The sequence below is a fragment of the Limulus polyphemus genome, unplaced genomic scaffold (assembly GCF_000517525.1).
Source record: "Limulus polyphemus unplaced genomic scaffold, Limulus_polyphemus-2.1.2 Scaffold20, whole genome shotgun sequence".
NCBI lineage: Eukaryota > Metazoa > Arthropoda > Merostomata > Xiphosura > Limulidae > Limulus > Limulus polyphemus.
The window spans coordinates 1,370,471-1,379,373 of record NW_013665630.1 but is presented as its reverse complement, the minus strand read 5'-3'; positions in this window follow the sequence as shown (position 1 = coordinate 1,379,373).

Sequence of the window (8,903 nt, the reverse complement as noted above, 5' to 3'; positions counted from 1 at the left end):
GATGGATAGCCGTAGTTCCATCAACTCACCCATCCTAGTTGCAGGACAAATAGCCGTAGTTCCATCAACTCACCCATCCTAGTTGCAGGACAAATAGCCGTAGTTCCATCAACTCACCCATCCTAGTTGCAGGACAAATAGCCGTAGTTCCATCAATTCACTCATCTTAGTTACAAGTCAAGTTACAGGGCAAGTATACTTCTTGCCATTTACTCCAGACTTGGTTATAGGTGTGGATGACATTTCGGACTCTACGAATTATGTAGATAACACATTTCAAGAAACCATTTCCTTAGGTTAAGCGATGTCGTTGTTTATTTTTACATCAGATGTGAATAAGAATTCAGAAAACCTGTAGGTAACAGGCATTAAGAGCATGGAGCTAAAGTAAATTGCTGCGAAGATGTCTTCATGTAAGACTAACTAAACTTGCTTATTAACTTTACCGTTTTACAGTTTCTTTAAACGCGTATCTTTGATGACGATTGTCCTGTAAGAGGCTTCTGTGAAAATGGCCCAAGTTTTAGAGTAATTAATTTTAATGTTTACATATAATACTCTAGAAAATTTTAAAATTTTGCTGTTGTTGGAATTCATGACTCGTCTGTGTATGGTAACTCGTTTTGTCGTCTTTGCTTATCAGAGCAAACGATGAAAAAAAAAAAGTTTACGGGCTTTCTAGCGAGCCCTGCTGCAGCTGGCCCGTGTTCTCAGTGGGGGGTGTTGGTGCTTGCGACATGCACCCATTTTCATGTTGTACAGTTCGTACAGTTGTTTGAATACGGAATTTATGGAGTGCGCGAGACTATTCAAGTGGAAAGATGATTTCCTTCAATACTGGTTCTCTATAGATAAACAGTCACAACAAACATCTAACGGACTGCAAACATTGAACGTTCTCAAGCTGTAGAAAAAAAAATGTCACAAGTTTTTGCACTCTAGCGAATGAAAACTGTAATTATTCTATACATTTTCTTTACAACTGAAAAAAAAAATCAATGATCCCCCAAAACTTTATGAAACATTTCTTTCCCTCCCTTAATGTATAGCTTCTATACCTTAAACTTGAAAATGTTTGGACGTATCTTCGATAAGTAATTGTTAACAGTAAATTATGTAAAGAAGTAATTACGAATTAACTACGATATGTGTCTGGAAGAAAAGAATAAACCATCGACGACTAATATGAATTTTTTGTTACTGACGCAACAACTCGTTATTCATACATATCTGATGAGCTGTAATGTTGCACACACACACATATATATATAAGGACATTCACGAAACTATGGTCTCATCATGCATAGTTTGAACGTATTAAAGAAATACAGTAGAAAGATACGAAACCTTATAATCCGACCGTTTTCGAAATGTAGACCTTTCTTCTTCAGGTGTTGAACTGATTTCTTGAACTTACGTGTTTTTCTAACATCACGAAAGAAATATAGTAGTTCTTGTCGTTACGGGTGTGTTCTTTAAGATTTGTCAAACTACAGTTCAATTTGTGTTTCAACAAGGAAGTATTAATGATGTGAGTGTATTAGATGCTAATTTATATTGGTTTTATTCTATACACTATACGTAGTGTATGTTAACTTACGTTATTGTTACGTACAACACTCTACGGATCAGGTAATATGATTTCTAATCAATTATTATCGGATAGTTTAGAGTTAAGATTCTGAAACTGCGTATTTGTTCTCGAGTTTATGGTAAAACGTATAGAACAACGCATTTAAAAAAACCAATGCTAGTTTCGTTGTCAAAAGGACTTCTAAGTTCACTATGCAATAAAGAACGCTGAAGCTTAGTTTCGTTACTTTGGACAAACACAGTAATCTATGGTTCACTACGTTGGTTACTTTGAACGAACACAGTAATCTATGTTTCACTACGTTGTACTTTCCCTTTTTCCTAAATAACTGGTGCAAGTTCTTCATTCCTAATGTTCCCATGGCAACAATACATTTGTTGTTATCAACTCAAAGGGATGTATAGCTGTTCATCTGGTCAGTCAGTAGATCCATTCGTGCTGTTCAGTCACGTGAATGTCGATCTGCTTTGTGGTTAAGAGGCATTGTCCACCTAGCTGATTTTTCCACCTTCTCTCTCTCCATATAACCTCACGGCCTCAAATCATCTGTTCGTTATATCGCTAACGGGATGCCGGTCTTGTTTGCTGTGTATTAGAGAACACACTCGCCGAAGTAAAATGGAGCTTTTCGGTCAAAACAAGCGAATTAGTTAGTCATCGAAACTGTTCACACGAGTTGCCTAAATCATGTAGAAAGAACAGGCAGAGTATGAGACTTGTTATGAGGTTTATTAGATGCTACGATATTATTTATTATCAAACTGGATTATATAACAATACGCACTATTTAATTCTGAACTTGTATTGCAGGACATTTCTAAAGAAACAGATGTCATAAAAATAAAGAACTTTTACATAAAAGAAGAAAATATCAGGTAGAAAAGTGTTTTGAATTACACAAGTCAGTATGTATTAAATAGAAAAATAATGTTTTCTAGTATCAGTCGCTTAGTGAATTAATACATTCGTACAAATCTAACATGTAATTCTAAATAGTAAGTACACAGAAGTTGAACTTATATAAATATAAAATTTACATCTTCATTAAACTGAGGTCGGAGAGAGGTTATTAATTGTTTTTCTCTTTTTCGTCCGATTACGTCACCTAGTGCTTTGTTAGCCTTGTGGGATTGACATACTGTTATATTGGTATAAAGAACTGCTGTTATGGAATTGAAAATGGCTTCCATAACAATTGTGATTGATTTTACATTTTCTGTTGTTGAATGTGATGGGAGTGACCGAATAGTTAGCGTGCCTAATTGTGAATCTGAGGTCCCATGGTTCTAGTCTCAATTAAGTGCTTAGCACTTTGGGGCCGTGGGTGCTTGCGAGGCATCGACCCTATACATATTCGTTAGACACGGTTTTCAATAAAAGTTTTTAGGAAGTTTCCGCAAAGCTACACAAAGGCTATCTACGCGTTGCAGTTCCTTATTCTGAAATGATAAACTAGAGAGAAGACAGCTAGTTAACAGCACCCACCACCAACTCTTGTCTGACAGGACAATGGGAGTTGACCTTCATTCTTATAGCGCATCCATGGTCCAAATGTGGAGAGCGCGTTTTTGTGGAAACTGAACGCGAATGGCGATTCATCGGATTCACACTCTGGGCACGTTATTTGTTAGGCTTCACCTGGCCCAAGATTATTGGAATTATAGAATGTAATGTTTATGATATCGAGACCCTTCAGGTAACTTGTGACCTGTTGCCTAAAGACCATATATCACACAGTAAACTATTTACAAAGAAGCATTGGAGAAGCTACTCTTCATGTGCCTGATGGTTTTGGGCCTATATAATATCATTCTGTCGACAGTACAGAAACAGGTGAAACAACATGACCAGTAAACTATTTACAAAGAAGCGTTGAAGAAGCTACTCTTCATGTGCCTGATGGTTTTGGGCCTATATAATATCATTCTGTCGACAGTACAGAAACAGGTGATACAACATTACTTGATTTACACGAACGCCATGGTTACTGGTGGGTACAGTACTACAAGGTACTAAGAGCCTATACTTACGTTGTGTATATAATGTTTAAGATGGGTCTTTCTGTGTTAGAGAATATGGAAGCGCTTTCCAGATTACACCAACAACGTTTGTAGTGGTTGAACGGTAAATGTTTTGGAGGAAGCATCTCGATGAGCGTTTGGAAAATGATGAGTCTTGGTAACGACCTCTTTGATTTTATTTTTATTAATGAATTGAGGGTGATTACGCCTATAACAACAGGTTTTCAAGTTATTTGGCAATCAGCTTCATTTCTGGAATGGTAAATTGCGACTTGAGTATATTAGATAAGTCCAATTAGTGGCGTGTTTATGGGAACCAACAGGATACTGGATCCCATTTGGTATATACTTCTCACACGATCGCTGTACCATCTGAGATGAAAGGATAGCTACCAAGATACTATTAGCAAGCCGTTTCTTAACATCTTGAATTATCTGGTTACTACAGGTTTGAAAATACAGTCTCTTAATGTCATAAGGATCACCTCATTGTGGTATTCCAGACCAAACTCTAATCATCTACTTAGATTTAAAGTGTTAGAAATTCACTGTCATAAGCTTTATGTGACTTAAGTTTGAATAACTTTTACCTATCCTCAGTTAGAACACTTGGAATTTCATACCTGTAGCCCGGTGTTGGTGTACTATGACCCATGTCTTTTCATTGGTTATTTGGGTTGCAATGTACAGTGTTAGTTCCCTGGGTCATTAGATCAACAAAAATACAATGGGGTTAAGATTAATTCGTATAAGTTCATTTTGATGGACATGGGATAAAGCGCGAAATATCCTTGTTGCAAGACTGGTTGTGGCAGTAAAGAGTTATCTGTGATGCCTCGTCCTTTATAGCTTGGTGACTTAGTTTACCAATGTGCTTTTAATTCTTCTTTGATTTTAATACTTAGTTAAGACCAAATGCATGCATGTATGTGGCTCAAAAGACCAAATCCATAAAGTACAGTATTCTTCAAATCAATTCAGGTATTCGTGAACTAAAATGAATTGAACGCAGCATAATGACTTCTATTAGATTTAACTAATCTAGCCTCATATTTCACCTTAAAGAAATTTGTCTGATGTTATCGTAACATAACACCCAAGGATTGTGCCCAGGGTTACATTGCCAATATGTTCAGGATTTTAGATTGTTGATATGATTAACGTGTTTGTCGTTAATTACTCCAATTATGCCAAGTTCAGCCTTTTGAGAATCGTTTCTCATATGAGATTTGAATTAGAGGGATATTCTATACACTAAATCTGACATTACGTAAAGAGTTTTTAACATGATTGAGCTTATAAAGCACGGCTAAGTTTGGGGTGTAAAGTTGAACATATCTAGTCTAACTAAATAATCACTGTTTCCCACAACCATTAAACCATTGATACTTATGATAACTTTAGAGACTACTTTGGTGGTACACGAGATCAGTATGGGGTCCGTATTAGTTAAAAGCTGGTAGAAATAGAGGCTTTGCTCAAGTGTACTCGGGCAGATCTTTATAGAAGATATTAACAAATTACAGAAAATACACGCTGTTATACTTGTAAATAACCTAGGAAAACAGACTTTATACGAACAATCGCTCGAGGAAACATAGCTTAGACTTGCAAATTCTCAGTGAACCTACTGTTGTATCACAATACCCCATGAAATTATGGTTACATTAGAATATAAGATGAAAGACTGGTTATCTCAAGTACCCACTAAAACATTGGTTATCTTCAAATACCCGGGGAAACCCTGGTTATCTTCAAATACCCGGGGAAACCCTGGTTATCTTCATGTACCCGTTGAAGCATTGGTTATCTTCAAATATCCGGGTAACACTGGTTGTCTTCAAGTACCCGTTGAAGCATTGGTTATCTTCAAATGTTTGATGAAATAATGGTTGTCTTCAAGTACTCGGTAAAAATGGTTATTTTTAAATAACCATTGAAACATTGGTTATCTTCAAATACCCGATTAAATATTATCTATCTACAAATACCCGGTATACGATGCACGTATAGACCATACCTATATATACCTTGAGAAACATACGCTACACTCCTAATACCTGAAAAAATACAGGTTATATCTTCAAACAACCGCAAGAAAGCGACAATATAGTTACAAATACATGAAGAAAGACACGTTATTCTTACAAATACATGAAGAAAGACACATTATTCTTTACAAATACATGAAGAAAGACACATTATTCTTTACAAATACCAGAAGAAAGACACGACATTCTTACAAGTACTCGAAGAAAGACACATTTATGTGACAAATACCCGAAGGAATAAATATTATTATTAACATTTTGGAAAAGACACACCATTTCTTAAAATAATTGAAAAAAAAACATTTGTCCTACAGATGAAAAACATACATATTGCTCCTATACACATGCATCTAGAAACACCGACCGTTACGCTGAAAATAATGAACAAAGATCAAACCCACAACTGCTTAAATAAGGAACAAAAGTCTAACCCACAACTGCCTGAAGAAATAGCTTAAATACTTGGGGAACAGACCCTTCTTTGTAATTTATTCGCAAAGTGAGATGCACAAATGACTGAAGAAACCCGAATAGACCAGAAACTACCCGAAGAAACAAAGTTTATAATCGCAAATACCTAAAGAAACATATGTTATATATGCACATGTCTTTACGAACTGGCGTCATGCTCTAACATCTACAGTAAAAGGTGGTCGGTCGTGTTTACAAGTTTGTTTGTTTGTTTGTAATTAAGCCCACTCAATAATTTTACTGAAAATTTCAATCATAAATTATTTTTTGTATTGAGCACTAGTTTTTCTCATCTTTACTGATTCCATCCACAATAAATTGAAAGAATTAGCTGATATAAAACCAAAGAGAAAAAAAGAATCTAATGTTGTTTTCTAAACGGAACGCATTCTTTGCCTGTATTTGCTGTATTTTAAGCAATTTCTTTTCAACCAATAATTACTAGTTCATGGTAATCTGAATAACTTTTGTGACAGTTTCTTTAGGCTGCACATTGATATATTACTTGGGTTTTGTTGGGAAGATGCATAATGGAATGTTCTTTAACTTTGGAATTTTTTAAGAAATTATCACTTAAATGTTAATTTTGGTTATTTACTTGTTTGGATAAACTGACATGGTTTTTTTTTGATTATTCAACAAAAACATCTTGTCGAACCCTCGAATATGATACTTCTTCATCCTACACTAACTTTACAACGTAATGTGATTCACTATAACTTGTTTGATTGTGTTTTTAGCCCAAAGCTGCTCTATGGACTATTTGCGCTGTGGGCACTTCGGTGCGGGGATCGAGCCCCTCTGCTTTAGCATTATATGATTTCAATATTATAAAGTAACATTTACACTTTGACCAATTGTTGTATTCCAGTTTCATGCCTTGAGGGTTTCAAAACGTTTCTATTAAAAACAAACTAAAAGTTCTATGGCTTTCTGATGGCGACGTGGAATGTCAAGTCTAGAATACACCGACGAAACAAACTGAACATGCTTCAAAGATTAGACAGTTGGACATACAATTTGATGTACGCTGGAGTTAAAATATGAACTGGCATCCTGCTATTAGTTGCAAATCCTGTTTGTATTTATGACGCAATTGGGCGGTTTTCTCATCATGCTACCACTTAGGAGACACGCAGTCAGATAGGCCAGTTAATTAATGCACAAAGCTATCAGAAGTCCTCATCCACGTCGATTATCGCTGTGCATTCACGTGACTGTACCCGTGCACGTGCGTCGCGTGAATGATGTATAAATTAACTAGAAAATCTCGAGACCGTATTGGTCACGAAGATATGCACCGAATGTTTTATTGTTAAAAGAGGACAGTAATTTCCAGATAATAGTTTAGTTAGTCGGAGATAAGCAACATATATCACAGATTACCTGGTTTTAGTTTATTAATCAGATTTTATGCAGTTATGCAGTTTTGAACCAATACTACGTGTTATTAACAAACTTATTTCAAAAGTACGCCAATAATAAAAAGCATTTTATGTATTTAAGATTTTAGCTTTATTTATTCCTGCTAGAGTTCCTTACAGACTGATAAGTTATTAAATGAAATCTTCCACTGATTTTCTTTGTTGCTTAATAGTCAGAAAGTTGTATAGGTGCTCACAAACTGGTATAACTGTGCAGAGATGGGTTAACTAAAAACCGCAAATAAACTTTAAAAAAATTACTTTGTTTTGTGTTAAAAAAATTGTCAAAATTCTGATTTCACTATGTTTTGTATTATCTATCACACATCCAAACATTGGTATAACTATCTGGTATTGTATAGCAGTAACGTCATGTCCAAACTTTGGAATAACTGTTTAGTATTATATAGCAATAATGTGATGTCCAAACTTTGGTATGACTGTCTGGTATTATATAGCATTAATGTTATGCCCAAACTTTGGTATAACTGTTTAGTATTATATAGTGATAATACTATATTGGAACTTTGGTATAACTGTTTAGTATTATATAGTAATAATGCTATATTGGAACTTTGGTATAACTGTTTAGTATTATATAGCCATAAAATACATGTCCAAACTTTGGTATAACTGTTTAGTATTATTTAGTGATAATGCTATATTGAAACTTTGGTATAACTGTATACTATTATTATTTCAAACGTTTGTAAGAATGATTATTATTATATTAACAATAATGTCGTGTTCATTCTTCTAGTGATAGCGATGGAATAAAAACATCGACTTTTCTAAACTAGGATACGACTACGAGTCGAATTTTGATCCAGTGTATGATATTGTGTGAGTAACTAACGACATCATAAGTTTTATAGAATTGTTGAACGCTACGTGAAAAAGAAGTTCTGGAAAGATGTGATTGAATGATAAACATTTAAAACGATTATGAGGGAAGACAAAAACATGGAAAAGACAAATTACGACGTTTCGATAAGTTTATTTGTCATCATCACGTACAATTTGTGGAAACGTCATAATCTGTCTTTTTTCTTGTTTTCGTCTTCCTGTTTAACCGTTTTTAAAAGTTTATTCATTAAACGTACTGAGAGATTCCTAATTCCTAAATACCATTCAAAGATGTGGTTGACAAATACTTTTTGTCTACAAATAAAAAATTATACGCAAACATATTCAATAGTTAAAACAATTCGTTAAACATTATTTTATTACAAGTTAAAGCTTTTACAGTAAGAAAGATTTATTTTTAGAACAAGTACGACGTTTCAAGCGTTGGTGTGATCATTCTCGAGTACACAAGCTTTAACGGTAAAATATTTAAATC